General features: G+C 43.1%; 1 long non-coding RNA gene across 1 annotated transcript; it reads right to left on the reverse strand.

The window, feature by feature from the left end:
* Window positions 1-1077: 1077 nt before the first annotated feature.
* LOC135050722 (uncharacterized) lies at window positions 1078-20688 on the reverse strand. The gene is made up of 3 exons (XR_010241766.1): window positions 20544-20688; window positions 2363-3156; window positions 1078-1229 (listed from the first exon to the last, which is right to left on the reverse strand). It is a non-coding gene; the product is annotated as an uncharacterized LOC135050722 (long non-coding RNA).
* Window positions 20689-20899: the final 211 nt, after the last annotated feature.

Raw genomic sequence — 20899 nt, forward strand, 5'->3', positions numbered from 1 at the left:
TTGCTACCAAACACTGGAAAATGGATAAAACCTGTCTGTGACTTAACCAATTTGTATAAACGACAGGTTTTATCCAATTTCCAGTGTTTGGTAGCAAATGATCGATTATCAGTTGCTCTCATCCATTTCCAGGTTTTCATTCCAACCACAGATTATCTGACAGATAATCGTACCTTAATCTGCAACTGAGACGGCCTCGAAGTGGTCTGAGCTGACGTTAGAGACCCTCCCCAAAATCGCCTAGGCACCCAAGCATTTTTTCTGACATACCCAGAAAACGGCAGATTTTTGCCCAGATATGCCTGCTTCCTGTCAGTCAAACAAACAGCGTCTGCATTGTGGTTCCGATCTGTACACATTGGTGGTCATTCCGAGTTGTTCGCTATTTTTTTCGTTCGCACAAGGTATGTGCAAAATTGCGAACATGTTGCAAAATAGCGAATATCCGCCTCCAACGTTTTTTTGCTAATTCGTCCGCAGTATTACAAAAAGTGGGCGTACGCCAAATGACATCGCAGCAGTGCGAAACCATCGCATTAACACAAACCTCATCGTAAAAATACTAAGTTTTCGTAGATTTACACATTTTTCTTAAAAGTGCACACTTTTGCGGAAAAACGCACAACAATGTGTTTTTTTTTCTATTAAGTGAAATTACACCTTTCAGTTTTAAGTCCACAAGCCCTCCTCAATTACGAATCCAATTAGTGTAATGAATGATAATGTTCATGACCAATTAAGTCTTCAAAAAATACCTGAAGAACACTTTGTAGGCATAATTGGCCGTCAACATTTAAATGTTTAAATTATAAATATAGATGTTTTAAATGTGCCTGGTCTAATTTTTTTTTGTTTTTGTTTTTTTGTGTAGAGGTTTAGTTTGTGAATGAAGGTGTTTACATGTTTATTTAGACAATAACCTCCTAACTGTATTTTTTTTTTTAAATCTTACGTTAGATGTGTGAAATGTTTAAGGTAATCAATTTCTGCTAGCCAATCTGCTGTTCCTTTATTGCATTAATAAACACAACACCCGCTTAACTTGAAATATATATAGTTTTTATTGTTTGTCATATTTTTTTTTTTTGTGAACTGAAAATATAAAATGATTTACATTAAAAAATATGCAAATTTTTGCAGCTGGTCCACATTAGCCAGCAAGGCTTCAAGATTTTGCCGCATGGGGGCCAGAATGCCCGCAAAAGTGGTGGGATCTCCAACTGCAACATCTGAAATTTAGAGGCAACATAAACATTACTAACTTACTCACATTACCTATTATACAAGCAAGGAACAAAGCACACTTTAATGCAGGCATGTCCAAACTGAGGCCCTCCAGCTGTTGTGAAACAACATATACCAGCATGCCTTGACACAGTTTTGGGGTCAGAAAATGCAAAAGCTGTGTCAGGGCATGCTGGGATGTGTAGTTTCTCAGCAGCTGGAGGGCCGCAGTTTGGACAGGCCTGCTTTAATGGCAAAGTGACTACATCATGGCTGTTTTAAGGATAAATCAGTAGCAGAACAACACAACACACAAGCCTGCTCAGCAATGTTTTTTTTTTTAAAGTATACCACACCATGGGGTACATTTACTACTATGGGAGTTCTATTTAAGATGGGATGTTGACCATAGCAACCAAACAAATTCGACATATCTTGTAGAAGGGGGTCTAAAAAATTACAAGTATAATCTTATTGGTTGCTATGGGCAACATCCCATCTTAAAGAGAACTACCATCTTAGTAAATGTAACACCATGTTGGCATTCATTCACATCTGGAGTGAAGCCAACTTATCTTTTTTGGGTTTGGCCCTGCATCATCACACTGCATATCAACATCTTCAGAAGGACCACATATCGTAGCATGCCCACACTCCATGAAAGCCTGCCTTACAACATAAGGTCAAACAGCTTTATAAATGTAAAAATCCTAAATAGCAGGAGTGTAACTTTCACAACACAAATCACTGTGTCCTTAGCCTGCCTAACAAAGTGACTCCTGTGACTTTAATTTGAAAATATTGCAATACCCAGGCACAATTGTAAAAGTAAAACCACACAAAAAGTACCACTCAGGTCTAAATGTTTTGCATATAATGTATCACATACAAACCCTGTTGTGCAGCCAAACCTGTCGGCTTAGTGATTGGCGACCCAGAGTGGGCATCCTCAACATTGCAGATGTAGACACTGTACATTTAATGTTCCTCACACAAATGTAAATGCATCATCCATACCATGATGAAGAAGACAAGCATTTAACCTTGACAAAAGATTGCCCACAGTACAACACTGCATTTATTTGAATGTGTTTTAAAAAGAATAAATAAAAAAAATAAGGAATGTGTGTGAACTTACTCTCCTCTGCCACTTGCCCACCTCCCTCAAGTGGCTCCGGGGCCTCTGCTGCCCATTCTGTTGGCGGCGAAGGTGGCTGGCTGGGGGATGGAGGCTGGATGGGTAAGGTTGGATGGATGGGGGATGGGTGCTGGATGGGGGAAGGAGGCAGGATGGGGGAAGGAGGGTCTAATTGTGTTAGAGGATGGAAGGGGGAGGACCTAACAGAGGGGGTTTGTGAATGATAGGGTGAGGGTGGTGGAGTGGATTTTTGGGACACAGAGGGGGAGGGGGCAGAGAGGGGAATTGTGCAAGAGAGTGGGATTGGGCCGGAGAGGGTGATTGGTCGGGAGAGTGGGATTGGGCTGGAGAGGGGGATTGGGAAAGAGAGTGGGATTGGGCTGGAGAGGGGGATTGGGAAAGAGAGTGGGATTGGGCTGGAGAGGGAGATTGGGAAAGAGAGTGGGATTGGGCTGGAGAGGGGGGTTGGGAAAGAGAGTGGGATTGGGCTGGAGAGGGGGATTGGGAAAGAGAGTGGAATTGGGCCGGAGAGGGTGAGGTGGCTGGAGAGGGGGAGGTGGCTGGAGAGAAGGAGTGGGCCGGAGAGATGGAGGTGGCTGGAGAGGGGGAGTGGTCCGGAGAGGGGGAGTGGTCCGGAGAGGGGGTGTGGGCTGGAGAGGGGGTGTGGGCTGGAGAGGGGGTGTGGGCAGAAGAGGGGGAGTGGCCTGGAGAGGGGGAGGGGGAGACAGAAGGGGAGGGGGCCTGAGAAGGGGCCTGGTGTGGGCTCCCAGCAGCAGCTTGCCGTTGTGCTCGCCCTAGAACGACATATGTAATATTTAGGTTTTAGCATATACATTTATAACATCAGCATATTCCTATTACTCTGTTCTGTCCCATGTTAAAGAGACAGGGGTAACATTAATAAGTTTGTTAAATGTTTAAACTGGTGATGTTGCCCATAGCAACCAATCAGATTATACGTAACATTTATTAAGCTGCTTCTATCAGATAATATACAGAATCTGATTGTTTGATATAGGCAACATCACCAGTTCCAAAAACCTCCCACATTATAAAATTAAACCCACTGAGCAAGTTATTGGGTTCAGTTGACAGCCTGTGTAGCAATTATGCACAACAACATTCACTTTTGCAGAAGCACCTTGATACACAGTCAGTACTGCTTGCCCTACCCTCACACACTGTCATGTTTATTCTACAATAGTTTATTGTAAGTGTGCTAATTTTCACACTCTCACTTCGTGAAAGTAGGCAAAGTTTATGCTAAAAATCTTTTATGTACTGTAATATTTTACTTACTGCGCCTACGTATGTTACGGATTTGTTGGCGGAGCTCCGCCAACAGGTCCGGCGTACGCCTGCGGAGGTCGCTCCAGCGCCTCTCCAATTGGATGATGGTCCTCCTGCTGCGGACGCGGGTCCTCAATAAGCGGCGGACCTCCGCGTAGGCCTCGCGCTTTACCCTATTTGGGACAAAGGGCCCTGCGCGGCCTGCGCAGCGGTCCATTACTGCCACCAGGATGCGCAGCTCGCGGCGCGTGAATGCTGCTGCGCACATCATGGCAATGGCGTTTTCCATATATGGGCTTATATTTATAGTGTGTGGCGGCATGTGATTGGTTGGAAATGTATGGTGTCATCTGTAATAAGCTTTATTGATATGTATACATTGATGTGCAGGACAGTTTGTACAGTTCTCATGGGCGGAGATTCGCACCCGCGGACACACACACACACACACACACACACACACACACACACACACACACACACACACACACATACATATCATTCAGATATGACTTCAAATCATAAACATATTAGTCTTCACATATATATAAAATAAAAACATTTTTTAAAAATAAAAACCATTGTATACAACAATCTTACACAACATACATGAAAAGGAGAACATTACATAAAAAAACTGTACTGAAACAATATAAAATACTCTCTTTACTCACTCAGAAATGTGCTCTCAGAAATGTCCACCTTGCTTCAGTAATTTTCAGCATACACCCACACCCACACAGGCTGCATGCAGGGCATTTATATTGCCAGTGCAACAATCAGTGGACCAATTTGCATAATATACACCTGCACGGAATTCCGCACCGGAAAACACACGCAGCTATAAATAGCTAAACACTCGTGCATACACACATGCCACCAGCAACATGGCTACTCGTGAGTAGATGGCAGCAGAGATGGACGAGGTACAGAAGCAGATGGCAGCTTTAGCACATAGAAGCTTAGCACTGCGGAGGCAGATGCTTTACTTTGCCAATGCTGACTCTGAAATAGCAGGACCCAGTACTGTACAAACTCCTTCTTCTGATACCCTGGAGTTAGGAGTGAATCCCCTGCCAGACATAGCTAGTGGGGAAACTGAGGGTGATTCCGGACTAGCAGCTCAAACACAAACTACACAAGCAGCTAGTGAAGAGGAAGATGGTGAGGAAGGTCAGGACAATAGCTCACAGGCTACTTCCAAAAAAAAAAGAAAAGACAGCCCGCCTTCACTAAGAGGGAGTTACGGATTTTGGTCACACAGGCCATGCAAAAAAATACATCGAGGACCCAAAAACATGGGTGCTGCAACCAAAGACAGAATTTGGAGGGACATCACTAATTCTGTTAATGAAGTCGGCTCAATAGTCCGCACCTCGCAGGAAGTTCGAAGACGGTAAGTGTATATTGCCAGTCCATTTTCTGTGCCAAGTATTCATAAAAAGTTACTTAGATGTGATGTTGCCTATAGCAACCAAATGCATAACATGTGTACTATATATTAAAGCAGGTTTTCATAATTTAACGCTACCTTGCCCCTATTTTTCACCACATATGTAGTTGGGCCGACTTCAAATCCCGCCTGAAGGGCAAGAGGTCTGCGGAGTGGAATGCCTCGAGGGCAACAGGGGGAGGTCCTGCTGCCACTGTGGAATACACAGATCTTGAGGAGATAGCGATGGACTGTGTGAGCTACGAGGAGGGGGTTGGGGTGTCTTATATGGACACGGACCTGCCTGAAATACTCCATGCACATGACTTGCCAGGTAAGTTTACACACATATTTGTATTTTTACATTTTTTTGGATACAAAAGTCTCATATTGTTTTTTTCTACTCTTTTTCCACTCATTCTTCCATTTGCTTTGCACATAACACAGCACAGGGGGGTGAGCAGGTAGAGTCACAGGAGGGTTATGTGGCTGAGGCTGAGGTGGAGGGACCTAGTGTGTCTGGCAGTGTGGGACCACAAATCCCACCCATCCAGATTCCAACTGGCCCCCCCACCCAACCCTCTGCTATCCCGGAAATCCTGACTGAAATAGCCAGGTATGGTGAGAGCCTGAATGCTTTTCAGGACAGGATGCTCCGGGAGGTAAGCCAGATACCTGTCCGGCTCACTGGGCACAGAACCAGTGTGGAGCAAGGTGTAGCTCAACTCTGCCAAGGTCTGGCAGAGATCAGGCAGGGCCAAGATCAACTCGCCTCCTCCTTCCATGAACTTGCCAATTCAATTCGGCAAGGGCTCCAGGACATCACTGTCTCCCTTGCCCACAGTGGCAGAGAGCCAGCCACATCAGCTCCCTCCCCTCCCCCTGCCCAGGAAGAACATCCCACTGGGCAGGGCCCTCGAAGGTCGCTCCGCAGACCAAGCCAAGAAGAACATCATCAGGCGGGGGAAAAAAAGAGAAAGTGATGTCTCTCCAGATGGGCAGCACCCATGTTTTACATGTTGCCTCGATGTATTTTTTTATTTTGGCTTGTGTGGCCAGAATGTAGAACTCCCTCAAAGTGAAAGGTTTTCTTTAAATTGTAGCCTGTGAGTTATTTGTGCCTACACCTGAGCCATCTTCCTCTTCCTAGCATGCTGTGTATGTTTGTGTTTGTGTGTTTGTTCCGGAATCTACCTCAGTTCCCCTAAAAGTTTAGTCTGGCTGGGGGTTCACTTACTTAATTGAAAACATCATATTTTGTCAGAAGAAGGGGTTACCATAGTACTGGGTTCTGCTATGTGCATTTGGCCAATGCCATCTGCTTGCTGCTATGTCCATCTCTGTATGTGATGCTCATTTGTAGCCATGTTGTGTTGTTGATTTTGTTCTTTTTTTGAAGTAAAAAAAATTACTTTACAATTGTTTGTGTGTTTTATTAAAGGTTATGCACTCATGAAAACTGTGCCCTGTAAACTTGAACATGGCATATTGACATTTGTGGAACAAGGGAACAATCAGAATATTAAGACAAACATTGCATAGTGTAATTTTAAATCTGTATGCCTTGCACAACACTTAATTGGCCATATAAACCCCCCCCCCCCCCCCCCCAAAAACAAAAGAAAAAAAAAAAAAAAAACTTGGGTTACTAGGGGCAACATGCCATAGTATTAGATATGGACACATATTCCCAAAAAGAAACAACACAAACATATTAAGTCACATTAAATGTAGGCTGCATTATGGTGCTCATGTTATTTGGTATGTACAAAGGAATATGTCTATGTCGAGAAGATTTAGCTAATGTAGTTTATAAGTTTGTTTAGTCACATTTGAGATAATTAAACAAATAATTAAAACATGCATTTAACATCAGTTAATTTTTATTTGTCCAAAAAATACAGTGCATTATTTGTGAGTGTGTCAGATTTGTTTGTGGTAACAATACAAATATTAAGTGGCCATATAATTGCTGTTTGTATTATTTTGTAAGAGCAGTGTTTGGCGAGTAAATGCTCAACAGGTGAATTCAGTTGCTAATTAATTGCTAATTAGAGCAGCCACACACTTGTAACAGTACTTCGCAAGTGCTGAGTAGCTGCAGACTTACTCTTCGGCTGCGTCAAGATAGCGAACATTTGTTATGTACTTTTAACATAGGATACGCATTTTTGCCAAAAATACGCCTACTGCTGGATGCATACTCCCACACTAGCCGCCCACTTTCACGCCCATTTCGTAGGATTGCGAAGCCATGCCTCTGCCACGCCTCCGTCACTCCCTGTTTTCGTTTGTGTATTACGAGCAGATTTTCTTATAGTAATTCTGCACAAGTGTCGTATCGCTAGCTTTGCGCATGCGTATTTCCGCTTTTGCGCTTGCGCAGTTTGAGGTTTTTCTGCCGTTTGCGATGCGATGATCTGCTGCGAACAACTCGGAATGAGGGCCATTATCTGTCACTATTGCCCCTCGTACATGTGCAATGTGAACACTATGCATGAGCAGTCGTTCAATAATTGCTCGATTTGCGATTTCTCTGAATAGCGATCCATGCTGAATTAGGCCCCATACCCTGAGATTTGTGGTAGGTGGATTAGCAGGGGCAAATATGCCCCTTTGTTTGAAATATACAACAGAAATGTCATGTTTGGTTTGGCAGCCATTGACCACTGCTACCTTCATTTTTAAATAACATCCATTCTGTATTTTATTTATTTATTAACAGTTTCTTATATAGCGCAGCATATTCCGTTGCACTTTACAATTAGTACAGTAATAGAACAAAATTTGGTAAAAACAGACAGACAGAGGTAGAAAGGCCCTGCTCACAAGCTTACAATCTATAGGGAAATAGGCATTGATACACAAGGATAGATGCTACCTATTGCATTATGGTCCACCAGATTGCGAGGTTCTTAATGGGTTGTATGATATGATCACCCCGCAATGTTGGCCAAGTGTCAGGAGTGTGTGAGAGTAAAGAATGACAAAATATGTGATGTTATGTATACTGTACAGAGAGGATGTAATTAGATAGGGAAGCACTTAAGGTTATGTGGGTGGGTCTGGAATTTGATAGGCTTGTCTGAAAAGGTGAGTTTTCAGGGAGCGTTTAAAGGTTTGAGCTGTTTCAGAAAATTCACATAGAAGTGTTGTTTTGATTTGCTTTTTAAGGACAATATAACATGTGTTGATGTTTTAAACAGGAGTCATATACATTTCCAGAACTGTACAAGGTTCAATACATAAGCAGCCTGCGTTGACCACGGTGGATTTGCATATGTCCGCACACAAGGATCATGGTCAGGAGCGGTTCTTGGTGTGGGCAAGCAGTGCCTGAGCCCGGGGCGCTGCAGCCTGGGGGCGCAGCCGCAGTCATCCCGCAGGCACCACCGCCTACCCGCTCCACGCTCCCCAGCTGCAGCAGACGCCATGGGCTGTGTGGGCGTCCGCTGCAGCCAGCTCCAGTGACAGACACTAGAGGTCATTATTGACTATCTGTTTTGTCACGGGGGGGCAGTGGAAACTTTCGCACTGGGTGCCACAAGGTGTAGAACCGGCCCTGATCATGGTAAACATCAAAATGAAAATCAAAGGGAATATATATTGTCAGATTATTGTGAGATAGATCAGGAATTCTGAACAATCGGATAGTTGGAGCCAAGAGTTACTGGATAATTTTTTCAGCTTTTAGTCAAATCACTCATGCCTACACAATACACAAAATCAGACTGGTCAGCCAATAATAGGCTGATCAGTCAAATAATTGTATAGTTGTACCCAGCTTTAGACATGAAAACAAAAAATGTTCTTAGTTGATTTTATGTAACAATTGAACTGAAGACTACTGTGTGCACAATTGTAGCACAAGTGCTGAAGTGATCAAACTGATGCTACTTGTATCAGGAAGACATACTGTAGTGTAGCAGTATCATCTAGAGAAAGGAACACTCAAATTCACCCTTAAAAGTGGCAAGAAAACATAAACCCGCTACTATGAAAGTGGAAACATGAATGGAGTGAGAGGTATGTTTATATTGTTACTCCCATGTAGTGAAAGCATGGTTCCATGAAATGACATGAATGCATGTTTCTGCATGTTGCTGACTTTTAACCACTTAACGGACGATTCCCCCCCCCCCCCCCCAAAAAAAAACGCTCCGATATTGTTGCTTTTTTTATGAGTGAATTAGGTGAAGAACATGAATTTAACCCTATCCAAAATGATTTTAGTTAACAAAAATATATATTTTTTCTTTAAAAATATATTTTTTCAAACATTGAAACATCAATCGGTAACATTGAGACTATCAGAACATCAGAAACATTGCAACCATCGCAGCTTTCATTTTGAAAGCCGGGACAGCCTCCAGGTATACAGGGGGGCTTGGGAGGGTTAATTTACACTCCCCAGCGGTTGCTATAGTATGCAGCCGCTGGAGTCCCCTGTCCTGCCGTGCTGACCGATTAGCAGTGATCAGCAGCACGGCCATCAGTAGGGGAGAGTCAGGGCCGGTTGTAGCCCTTTTTGCGACCCGGGTGGGAAATAGGGGCGTGGCTTCATACAGGGGGCGTTGTCAGTTATGCCCCCTGTACAGTAGAGTAGCGCCGCTGAAATGCTGTGCGGTGCGCGATGACGTAGTTCCCTTCGTGGAGAGGACCTTTGCTGTGTGGTGCGCGATGACGTCATCGCGCACCGCACAGTAAAGGTCCTCTCCACGAGGGGAAACTAGACGCTACGCGTCTAGTTCCCTTCACAGCGGGCAGCGGGGGCACAGCAGTAGCGGATCTTGCCATGGTGCTGCGCCCTTCAGATGGCGCCGGCGCCCTCCGGAAGGTGGTGCCCCAGGCAAAGTCCTGCTTGCCCGTGGCAAGATCCGCTACTGAGGAGAGTGCAGGGAGGCAGAGGGACTCTCCGGTCCCTCTGACAGCAGCAGTGGAGGGAAGTTTCCCTTCCCTGCTGTTGCTAACCCTATATGACTGGTGGCATCCTGTGCCACTAGGTCAGATAAAGCACTTGCAGGCATGGTCGCATCTGATGCGACCATGCCAGGCAAGTGGTTAAAGGACCCTACACACTTAAAGATTATCTGTCCAATCTGGCTGATTGGAAAGAAAATCTGTCAATGTCTGAGAGCAAATGACTATCAACCATTTGCTCCCAAAATCCAGAAAATGGGCAAAAATCGGTTGTTCAGATAAATTGGTTTAATGAAACAAACTTAACCAATTTGTCTGAAAGTCCATTTTTGTCTGTTTTCCAGTGTTTGAGAGCAAATGGTCACTTGTCATTTGCTCCCATACAGTACCAGATTTTTGTTTCAACCAGACAATTTGGACAGATAATCTTTAAGTGTCAATGGCCTTTAAGTCTGTTCTGATGTTCAGTCTATTCTATATCTTCAACACAAATTTAACCTAACTCCCCAGTAGCTGAATGGTATATTTATGTAAAATTTGTATTGTAGGAAAACACTCAGCAAAAATTGCATCCCATACTGATTCCCCATCGCAAGTAAGAGAACCACAGGGGACATTAGAGAAATCAAAGGATCCTGTAATTAGGACCCAATAGAATTTGTAACATAATATATATACAGAGAGAGAAAAGAAAGGAATTTCTAACATGTTCTCCAGCAGCATGCTTGGCCCGTGGTAATCTCATGAACATTTCAATATCAAAAGGAAAGACACGTTTTCATTCTCAGTTATTAGATATTAGCATATAAAAAATAGACAACAACATTTTAGATATAAACTATTAACACTATAGGTGAGTTTCACATACATAACAAATTTATAATATAAGAAACTTCATAAAGAAGTAAATTTTATTTTGTCACTTCAGTGTGGTAGCACATAGTGGGCTTGAGTTGCGCAGGCCCAAAAATGGTCTCTTTCTGAATGCATCATAATAATCAGTCAAATGCATATTTCTTTGTTGCACAAGCAGTATAAAAATGCATAACTAATACTATAAAACAGACAGACGTCTAACTCTGAAATGTGTGGAATTATACAATTTGAAATGAATTAGTGAAAGTTACAGAATATAAAGTTTCATTGTCAGCGCAAGTTGTTGGCTAAAAGTGAAGAGAGAAAGATGTACCATTTAGTATACACTAATGTATGGCAATTCCCTATTTTTACAATGGTTATCACCAATGTACTGTAGTGCTTTTGTGTGTGTCTATCCTCACGACACCTGTATGACAGTAACAAAGAGGCTCACTTAGAGGTGGGAGTATATTTACACTGTTTACATGAGCTATGCATTTCCATACTGTCTATGTGCATCACATTTTGCATGTATCTCTTTACACCTGGACAGACAGTTGGAAGACAGTTGCAGTGATATGCAGTGATAATGATGATTAACGGCAGCACTATCTTGACACTTCTAAGATTGCATGCTGACCTCTCAAGCTGTTGGTACTTAAGGGCTCTATTCAAGTTCCGATTTGGGGAGATATGTGTGCTGAGCGAACCGCTCAGCACACATCTCTACCCCCGCTCAGCACAGCGTGATGTGTGCTGAGATTACGGGGGGATATGGGGGGGTGGGGGGGCGCTCATTTAACCCAGCGGCCTGCAGCACCGGGCATTGGTGTCTAGCAACGGGATGGTGTGCGGGCGATCGCAAGGTGATTGACAGGAAGAGGCCGTTTGTGGGCGCCAACTGACCGTTTTACAGGAGTGTCCGGAAAAACGTAGGCGTTTTCAGGGAGGGTGTCTGACGTCAGCTCCGGCCCCGATCAGCAGCAAACAATCGCAGCAGCAGAGTAAGTCCTGGACTAAGCAGAGACTGCACAAAATCAGCTACACATGCGATCGCACACGTGCACAGCAAATTCTCCCTCCCCCTGTAGGCAGCGACTATCTGATCTCAGAGCAGCAAAAATTGCTTCCTAGCGATCAGGTCTGAATTATCCCCATTGATCAGATCTGTCAGGCATGCTGATTGATTTGGTATGTCTGGCAGACTGATTTGTGGTTGGTCATGGTTACACACTATGCAATTATCAGTCCAATTCAATGATTATTGGCAGATCGGTCTATAATTGTATACTGATTATACTGCATAAGCCTAGATTCTCTCTTCATTACTTCATTACATTATTATATTGTGTACAAATGGAGTTAAGTGACCTGGGCAATTACTTGCCAAACTATATCACTGTGCTATCTCTATGCAATCGTGGGGTGTAATTATACTCACATGTAGCTGTCTTACATTTGGTGCCAATGCTAGTGTTCCTGGACTAGATGCCATACTTACCTACTTTCTTCTCCTGGAAAGGAGACTCTGCAGAGAACTTCGGGAGGAGGGGCTGGACTCTGACATCATCAAGCCCCGCGTTCACCCCTGGAAACCTGGGTCCATGGGCAGAGGGTGTGGCTAAAATGCTGCAAAATTGCATCCTTTAGCTCCTCCCCCTCCCACGGGCATGAGAATGATGGTGATTATCTCTCCATTCTGCCCGCTTTACTATGTTGCGGGCAGAATGTGGGAGATCTGCCTGCTCTTTTGGGAGTCCAGGGGGCTTCCCCAGAAATCGTGATCCTCCCGCAACTTTCGGAAGAGTAGGCAAGTATGCTAGATGCATCTTGAGATGCATTCAACTGCACACTTTATACGGGTTCCGGACAATGGATAGACAGTGTCTACTTATATATTCAATAGGTCGACCCATATGGTCGACATGGTTAAAAGGTCAACATGCTCAAAAGGTCAACAGGTAAAAGGTTGACTGTGTCTAAGGTCGACAGGTACAAAAAGTCAGCAGGTTCAAAAGGCCGACATGACAATGGTTTTTTAAATGTTTTAATTTTTTTCAACTTTAGCTTCATTTATCATCCATGTGGACTACTGGTGGAAATAGTAACCTGGGGCGAGCAAAGGTAGCTTTGCCCCCCTGAAGTGTGGTGCCATTAATTTGTGTGACATATGATGAAACTTACAAAATGGCATCCCAAAAACTTTTTAAGAAACGTATGTCGACCTTCTCTATGTAGACCATTTGCATGTTAACATTTTGACCATGTCAACATTTTGACCCTGTTGACCTTAAGCATGATTGACCTTTTGACCCTGTTGATCTTTTGCATGTCGACCATAAGGGTTCGACCTATTGAATATCTATTTACTCTAGATCCATTGAACCACAGCGCTTTCATGCATGCGCCTTCTCTTATGTACATTCAAAGTGCAAATGCATGCACTTTTCTAAAAGCTTGGACTTCTTCCAATTCTGGGTGGGTATTCAACGGTCAGGCTGAAAGTATATAGTAAATGTGGCACCTGACTGAACAGGTACTGCAATCACCAAGTCAGATGCAACATTCAATATACAGTACACCTCCCTTTCTAGCGGGCTTCATTTCTAGGATGGGATTACTACACTAAATATTCTTACTACACTAGGATGAGATTCCTAGGCTAATTTAGATTGTTAAATGTAATAAAATTGTTCTCTTTGTGCTTCATTCAGTCTTATTTTTTTTGTTACTTCATTGATGTTTTTTTTATATCACAACCATAAAAAAAACGCTTTCCTTCACAATGTTAGCTTTATATTTCTTTGTATTTTAAGTGCTGAACCTTGGTGTCTTCCGTCTGCCCTGGGAGACTTATTTTTATAACAGTCCTATTATCCTTGGCAGTGAGAAAATTGAGGAAGCCAATATAAAAAATAAGTCTAATTGATATAAATGCATAAGAAGACAAAAAGACCAAAAAGGAGACTAAATATAACCGCTGAAGTCGAATGGAAGATGTCAGGAAAGATTTGTGCAGAAAATGGATAGAGTATTTATTTATGAGACACAGGTGCAGTCAGTCAGGAATGGGAGTAATATGAGAGAAGCAGACTCGCACCTATAGAGTTACTAGTTTGGTCATTAACAATATGCAAATCATTCACTCTGCTGTACAAAAGCAGTTAAGCACACAGGACCTCATTCCGAGTTGATCGCTCGCTAGCTACTTTTAGCAGCCGTGCAAACGCGTAGTCGCCGCCCACGAGGGAGTGTATTTTCGCTTTGCAGGAGTGTGAACGCTTGTGCAGCCGAGCAGCAGCAAACACATTTTGTGCAGAACAAGACCAGCCCTGTAGTTACTTATTCTGTGCAATAATTGTTGCGATGAAGGTCCCGATATTGACTTCAGATACCCGCCCAGCAAACACCCGGCCACGCCTGCATTTTTCCAAACACTCCCAGAAAATGGTCAATTGACACCCAGAAACTCCCACTTCCTGTCAATCTCCTTGTGTCTGCCAGAACGACTGGAAGCGTCGCTAGAACCTGCGCATTGCAGTGCATACGCACGTGCAGATTAGCCCCGTTCTGCCATAATCGTTGCGCTGCGAAAATCCGTAGCGAGCGATCAACTCGGATTGACCCCCACAGTTTGATGTGAAGTGCACCTACAGTGGGTGCCGTGGCACATATATTTACAGAGCTAGAGCCCAGTGATTGCACATACAGGTGAGTTATGATGCTGTTAAGGAAATACATAGCAGGTGCACCCAGGAGCCTCATTTGCTGGAGCTTATCATATTAGGAAACACGTTTGTTTGTGATGACATAAAGGGCTATAGTGGGCTCAATATTAGGGGTGTTCTTTGTTATGCGATGGGGTACATGGCCATATTGAGCCTGCAACAAGACTTCAGTTTTGTATAGCATAATGCTGGTGGCCTTAATGTCTTGCCCTTTTTTTTTAAGAGATGCCAAATTGCTCCTTATTATAACTAAGAGGATATATAAAACAAAGTAAGCACACATAACATGGGGGAGGGGTGAAGGCAAAGACAAAATAAAAGATTTGTCAGCCTAAACTGAAGAGAGAAACTTTAAAAGAAAGATACTAAGGGGCAGATGTACTAAGCATTAGAGAGAGATAAAGCGGAAAGAGATAAACTAGCAACCAAATCAGCTTATTTATCAAACACAGCCCTATGTGAGAAAGAGAAAAGAAGTATACAGAGGAAAAAAGGGAGAGAAAACAGAAAGGCAAGAGAGAAAAGAGGTGACATAAAAAAGGGGGCTGTGAGCAATAGAGATATGGGGGGAAGAGACAGGGAAAGAGGGGGTAAAGATAGGGGGGATGGGGAGGGAATCAGGCATAGAGGGAAGAAAAGAAAGGAGAGCGTACGTAGGACCATAACTAGAAGTGAGCCACCAGTGCTGCCGCAAAGAGTACAGGGCTCTCTGGGTGTCAACATCGCCGCCACCTGGGGACCTTGCTTCTGGCTAGCAGAGTGACTGATAAGGCATCCTGCAGCCAGGATTGCTGCTGCAGTATCACTGGAGCAAGATTCTCCAGACAGGCACTCTGCAGCCATTACAGCCGATCAGAGCGTCCTCAGGATGCTGTGGTCAGCACTGCACATATCAGTGCTGTCGGTCCCACCCCCTTTGTGCAAAGAAAATAGTGAGCCATCTGCTCTGGGAAAACCACGTCAGCGGTGATCTGACAAGCCTTTGCTAAACTTCCTAAGAATAAATATTACCACTTTTGAGGAAGCGGGCAGGGTGCCTGTGAAACTCATTACAAAATTCTATGCGTATCTCACCCTGACAAGCCGTGTATGTTATGATGACCTCCTTTTTATATCACTGTATGAAATATTTAAATAAATTAAAGATAAAGATTTGGGGTGGGATTCTTTTACCGTTAAGACCTGTGCCTTAAAGATCTATTATATGACCTCCTTTGGAGAGGTTGGAATTTTCTCCCCTTTGGGCAGCGAACACTAACAATTGGTTTAACTGGTTTTTCAGTGAATAGGCCCGAATCTCCCTCCCTCTTTGGTGTAGAACAGTGACCTGTAGCAAGGGGCTGCAATGGCTGTAAAAGCACCATGGCCGCAACTGGGGGCGGGGTCATGTGTCCCGGGCGCTGGATCAGAGGGGGTGCCAGGACAGTCAATTTAACCCCCCTAACTCCCTCCTGCGGCTGCAAGAACCCAGACGCACTACAATAGATAAACTGAAAGTAAACTACAGCTCTTGCAAGGACTGCTGGGAACTGTAGTTTATTTTAAATTTCTTCACTGCAATGCGGACAGCTCCTTGTAGTGAACAAACTGGAAATAAACTATAGTTCCCAGCAGCCCTTGCAAGGGCTGTAGTTTACTTTCAGTTTATCCATTGCAGTGCATCCGGTTCCTTTCAACCGCAGCCGCAGAGGGAGGGAGTGTCAGGTGGAGCCAGATTAACAGGGATCGCAGGGAGTCTTTCATCAGTCATAGTGCAGCCGGAGGTGCAGTCCGAAATGGGGGCGAGGCTACAAGGTACCGCACTGTCACTGAGCCTGCTTAAATGGTGAGTGGGACTCAGGTAAGGGGCACTGTATGTACTTATGTGTGTGATTACTCTCTCTCCCTCACCCCTCTCTCCCATCTCTCTCTCTTCCCCGTGGGATAGCATAATGAGGGGTACTACTGTGTAGTGTAATTTTTTTATATATATATATTTTGTTAATTTATTATTTTTTTATTTATGTATTTATTTTTTGGAAAGGGGGGTGCCAAATTACTGCCTTGCCCCGGGCACTGAAAATCCTAGTTTCGGCCCTGCTAGCATTAGTGTTAGCTGGTTAATTAGCAATTATAATTAGCATACTAATCATCCAAGCCACAGAGCATTTACTCAATCAGATTGCTTTATTGCATTTTTATTTTTTTGTGAATATTTGAAAAAGTCTTTTACTAAATATGCCGCTCTATTTGCACTAATACATCAGCAAATGAACCAGGTGTGCAAAATGGATGAAAATGGTCCAAGCAACTTGGGTGAATTAAGCTAATGCACTGTGTCCTACAAACTGGGATTTTACATTTACACTCTCACTAGGATTAAAATTGTCTATCAGAATATTTAATGTGTAATACTGAAAGATTTGAAGTTGACCAATATTAATGCACTATCTACACTGCAGGGTGTTTGGCCTAAATATAAAAGTTAATCTTTGTTTGGTGATTTAGATTGCTGTCTACTTGTTGAATCTCATTGTAGTAATCTTATATGAGATGACAGTTTAACAGATGAAAAAGAAGTAGAAGATTCAAATAGGATCAACCACTTTAAACAGAATTAAAGTAAAGAGGATTTATTATATTTCAGAGAAGAGACATAGCTCAAGAGTTAAGGAGTTATCCATTTCTAATTTTGTCACATTTATTGTCTTTACAGTTGCAATGACGACAGAGATAATCTAAATTATATTTATCCTACCGAAACACATGTACGGTATTACACGTTGTTGTGTTTAATGTAAGTGGATGGTACTGTAAATACCCTGGAATTCAGGACATAGTTAAGTAGTGTGGCAACATACACAATGGTAGTAATGCTGAAGTAGCTATCATTTATTTGTGCAGCATAATAGCTGTTATTATATTATATATTTAAGTCAGTATGTTTAAAACTAAAAGATGATGGATTTATTGCTTGTACTACAATCTACAAATAAAGAGTTCCAGATAAATATTGTTAAATCAAATATATGATCTATTCTCCCCACTTTTGGAGTCATTGAGGCAGATGCTGAGATGAACGTACACCTGTTTGTGTAGTGTATTTTATATACATTCACACTAAGAAAAGGAGTGAATTCAAATAAAGGAAGGTAGAGTCAACCACATTCTGATCAAATCTACACCAATGACCAAAGCGGTAGAATGGGGGTGTGAAACGACGTTCTCACAAAGACAAAGTCAGCAAGTGCTTGTATATGCAGACACAGCCCATATTAGGAGCATATATTTTGCCCTACTACAGGGCAGGTGCAAGGGCTCCCTGATGATGGTGACTTGCTGTAAACCAGGCATGTACAGTATGCTGCCGATGCAGAGGAGTACTCATCTGGAGATGTGTATAGCTCTGCAATTGTGCACATTTCTTTTAAGAAATGAAGAACAATATAACTTCTAAGTGGTCAATTCAATTTGCTGCGAGCTGCTGCAATGGCGTGGAAATGCTGCAACGGTACATCAAACCGCACTCATTATGCCCCAATTTTTCTTGATTTTTAGGGTTAGGCATTTGGGAGAGGGTTAGGATTTGGCACTAGGGGGAGGGTTACAGTTATAATTGGAATCAGTATGATATCCCAGCTGTCGGGATCCCGGCAGTCAGCAGACGCCGCTCACCACACATCGGGCCTGGTGATGACCTTCGGTCACCACACTAATCTCTTTCCCATCGGCTGGTGGCTTGGACCACCACCAGAGTGGGGAATACAGCATTGGTATCCTGACCAACGGGATCCCGACAGCCGACAAATTGACCGCATACCTTATAAATAGGGTTAAATATCCCCAAAACATGTGTCAACCTTTTCTGTGCAAACTGTTGGAACGTCAACTTTTTCAACCCATTGACCTTTTGACACTGTCGACCTAAGTCAATGTCGACCATTTAACTATCGACCTTTTGACCCTTTGACCTATTGACTGTCTTTCTGTGTACTATCTTTCAATCCACACCTGGTACTACTATATAGAATGGCATACCAATATATGTATTTCAGTCTGCAATTCTGTTCTTTAATCTTTACCTGATATCCTTCACTTGCAACATGAATTGTATTGGGTTGCTAATACCTGGTTTAGTGCTATCCATTTTAAGATAAAGGATAATAATAATTGCGGAGTATACCCTAATTTCCCTAACAATTACGCATTTCATTTGCTTACCCTGTAAATATTAAACTCATTACAAATCTATTATATTATGTAAGAAGGGTTTTTCTTTCTACTCAGGTATAACTAAAGGTGTTGTTTCATCTGCTCAGGGCAAGTGTCATGTTTAGCATTATCTGTGGTGGAACATGAACTGCGAGTATTGTTAAAGTGTGTTTAACTTTTCCACAGAGAGTTAATTAGAAGGTTCCACACACAGAAGATTGGGTTTCACAAATGTGATGATCTAGAGAGTCTTACCATAAAATGCAACTAATGTCTGTTGTATTTTTCTTGTAAGAGTGCCCTGAACACGAGAATATGATAGTCTTAGAAAATGTATAGCATTGCAAGCTGTCACTATTTGGAAATGTGTAGAGTAACTAATAAATTGTGCAGATTCTGAAATTACAGTCTCTTGTTGTCATTAGAATTTGCAAACAGTTTGTTCCTGCCAGAACTCATGTAATGATAAGATAACAAGGGAACACTGACTAAAGCCAGGGGACATGCTTAATTACATAATTTTAAACCGATCATGTGTTTTTTTTATTTATTTTTTATGTTTCTGTACACCATATACTTGTAGTGTGTGTTGTGTGTATATTTAACCTGAAAGGGGTCTGATAATGTGCCTGAATGGTGTGACAAGATGTAATAAAGAATATGGATCAGTGCTAGTAACTTCAAAAAAACTTTACTTTTAATAAAAGCTAATGACATGTGATATACATTCAAAACATATAAACATATAACATACAGGGGTAAGGATAGAATATGGGGTATACTGGTTGAAATGTACTTCAAGGAAGTACACACTGATTGTGCTTTGAATATTGGCCCTCATTCCGAATTGATCGCTCGCTACCGATTTTCGCAGCGCATCGATCAGGTGTAAAAAACGGCAACTCTGCGCATGCGCATGGTACACAGCGTGCATGTGGTAAGTACTTTCATACAAAACTTTGTAGTTTTACACAAGCTCAAGCGACGCTTTTCAGTCGCTCGAGTGTTTGTTGTTTGATTGATAGGAAGTGGGTGTTTCTGGGCGGCAACTCAGCGTTTTCAGGCAGTGTGCTAAAAAACGCAGCCGTGCCAGGTAAAAACGCAGGAGTGGCTGGAGAAACGGGGGAGTGGCTGGCTGAACGCAGGGCGTGGTTATGACGTCAAACCAGGAACTAAACAGACTGCAGTCATCGCAAGCTAGGAGTAAGTCTTGAGCCACTCTGAAACGGCAAGAAATGTTTTAGTTGCTGAACTGCTAACCTTTCGAGCGCACTTCTGCTAAGCTAAGATACACTCCCTGAGGGCGGTGGCCTAGCGTTTGCATTGCTGCTAAAATCAGCTTGCGAGCGATCAGCTCGGAATGAGGGCCATTGTCCACTACAGAATGTGGCGTCCCACCACTCTGTAGTAGGATGTCAGTCTTAACTGAGTAGGTTGGAGTCAAGATCTAAAACAAATGAGTGACTGATGAGACCAGGGATAAGACCTATATAGGCAGGCTGATTGGTGCGTCTCAATGTTAGTAGAAGGGCTACCCCTGGTATGCTAGCGGGGGGACCAGGCAGTGATGACAAGTGTATGGACTCCGGACCGACCTTCCTCTCCAGAGAACATTCGTGTACCGGGGTGGCGCCTTGCTACAGGCGCTCCTCGGCAGCCGATGCTCCAGGAGGAGGTCACAGTCTTAGACGGGCAAAAAGCACAACTTCCAGCCCTGCTCAGGACTGTCTGTAGTGCCGATACCCGCCTTACAGAGTCTTACCTGTATCTCCTGCTCTGTGTCCCAGCGTCCGCTCTTCACCGCATGTGTCCAGCGTCGTTCACACCGTTCACCTCTACTTCCTGCTTCCGTCTAGTTGGTCACGTGATCGGGTTACTTCACCCATCCGGTCTCACTGTTTCTCTTCGTCTGTATATGATGAAAGTGGAATAGAGCTCTGTCACTATGAATGCACATTTAACTACATATTGCTAAAGGTTTTTTTGCTGTAAGATGTGTGGTTTGATGTGATTTTTTGTGGTGTAATAGAAATACATGCACCAAAGACATCCATACATAGATGTACAAATCTAGTAAGGCAGACTATTGTATCTAAGAGTTACTTCAATAAAGTGAAG

Source organism: Pseudophryne corroboree, chromosome 2 (assembly GCF_028390025.1).
Source record: "Pseudophryne corroboree isolate aPseCor3 chromosome 2, aPseCor3.hap2, whole genome shotgun sequence".
Classification (NCBI taxonomy): domain Eukaryota; kingdom Metazoa; phylum Chordata; class Amphibia; order Anura; family Myobatrachidae; genus Pseudophryne; species Pseudophryne corroboree.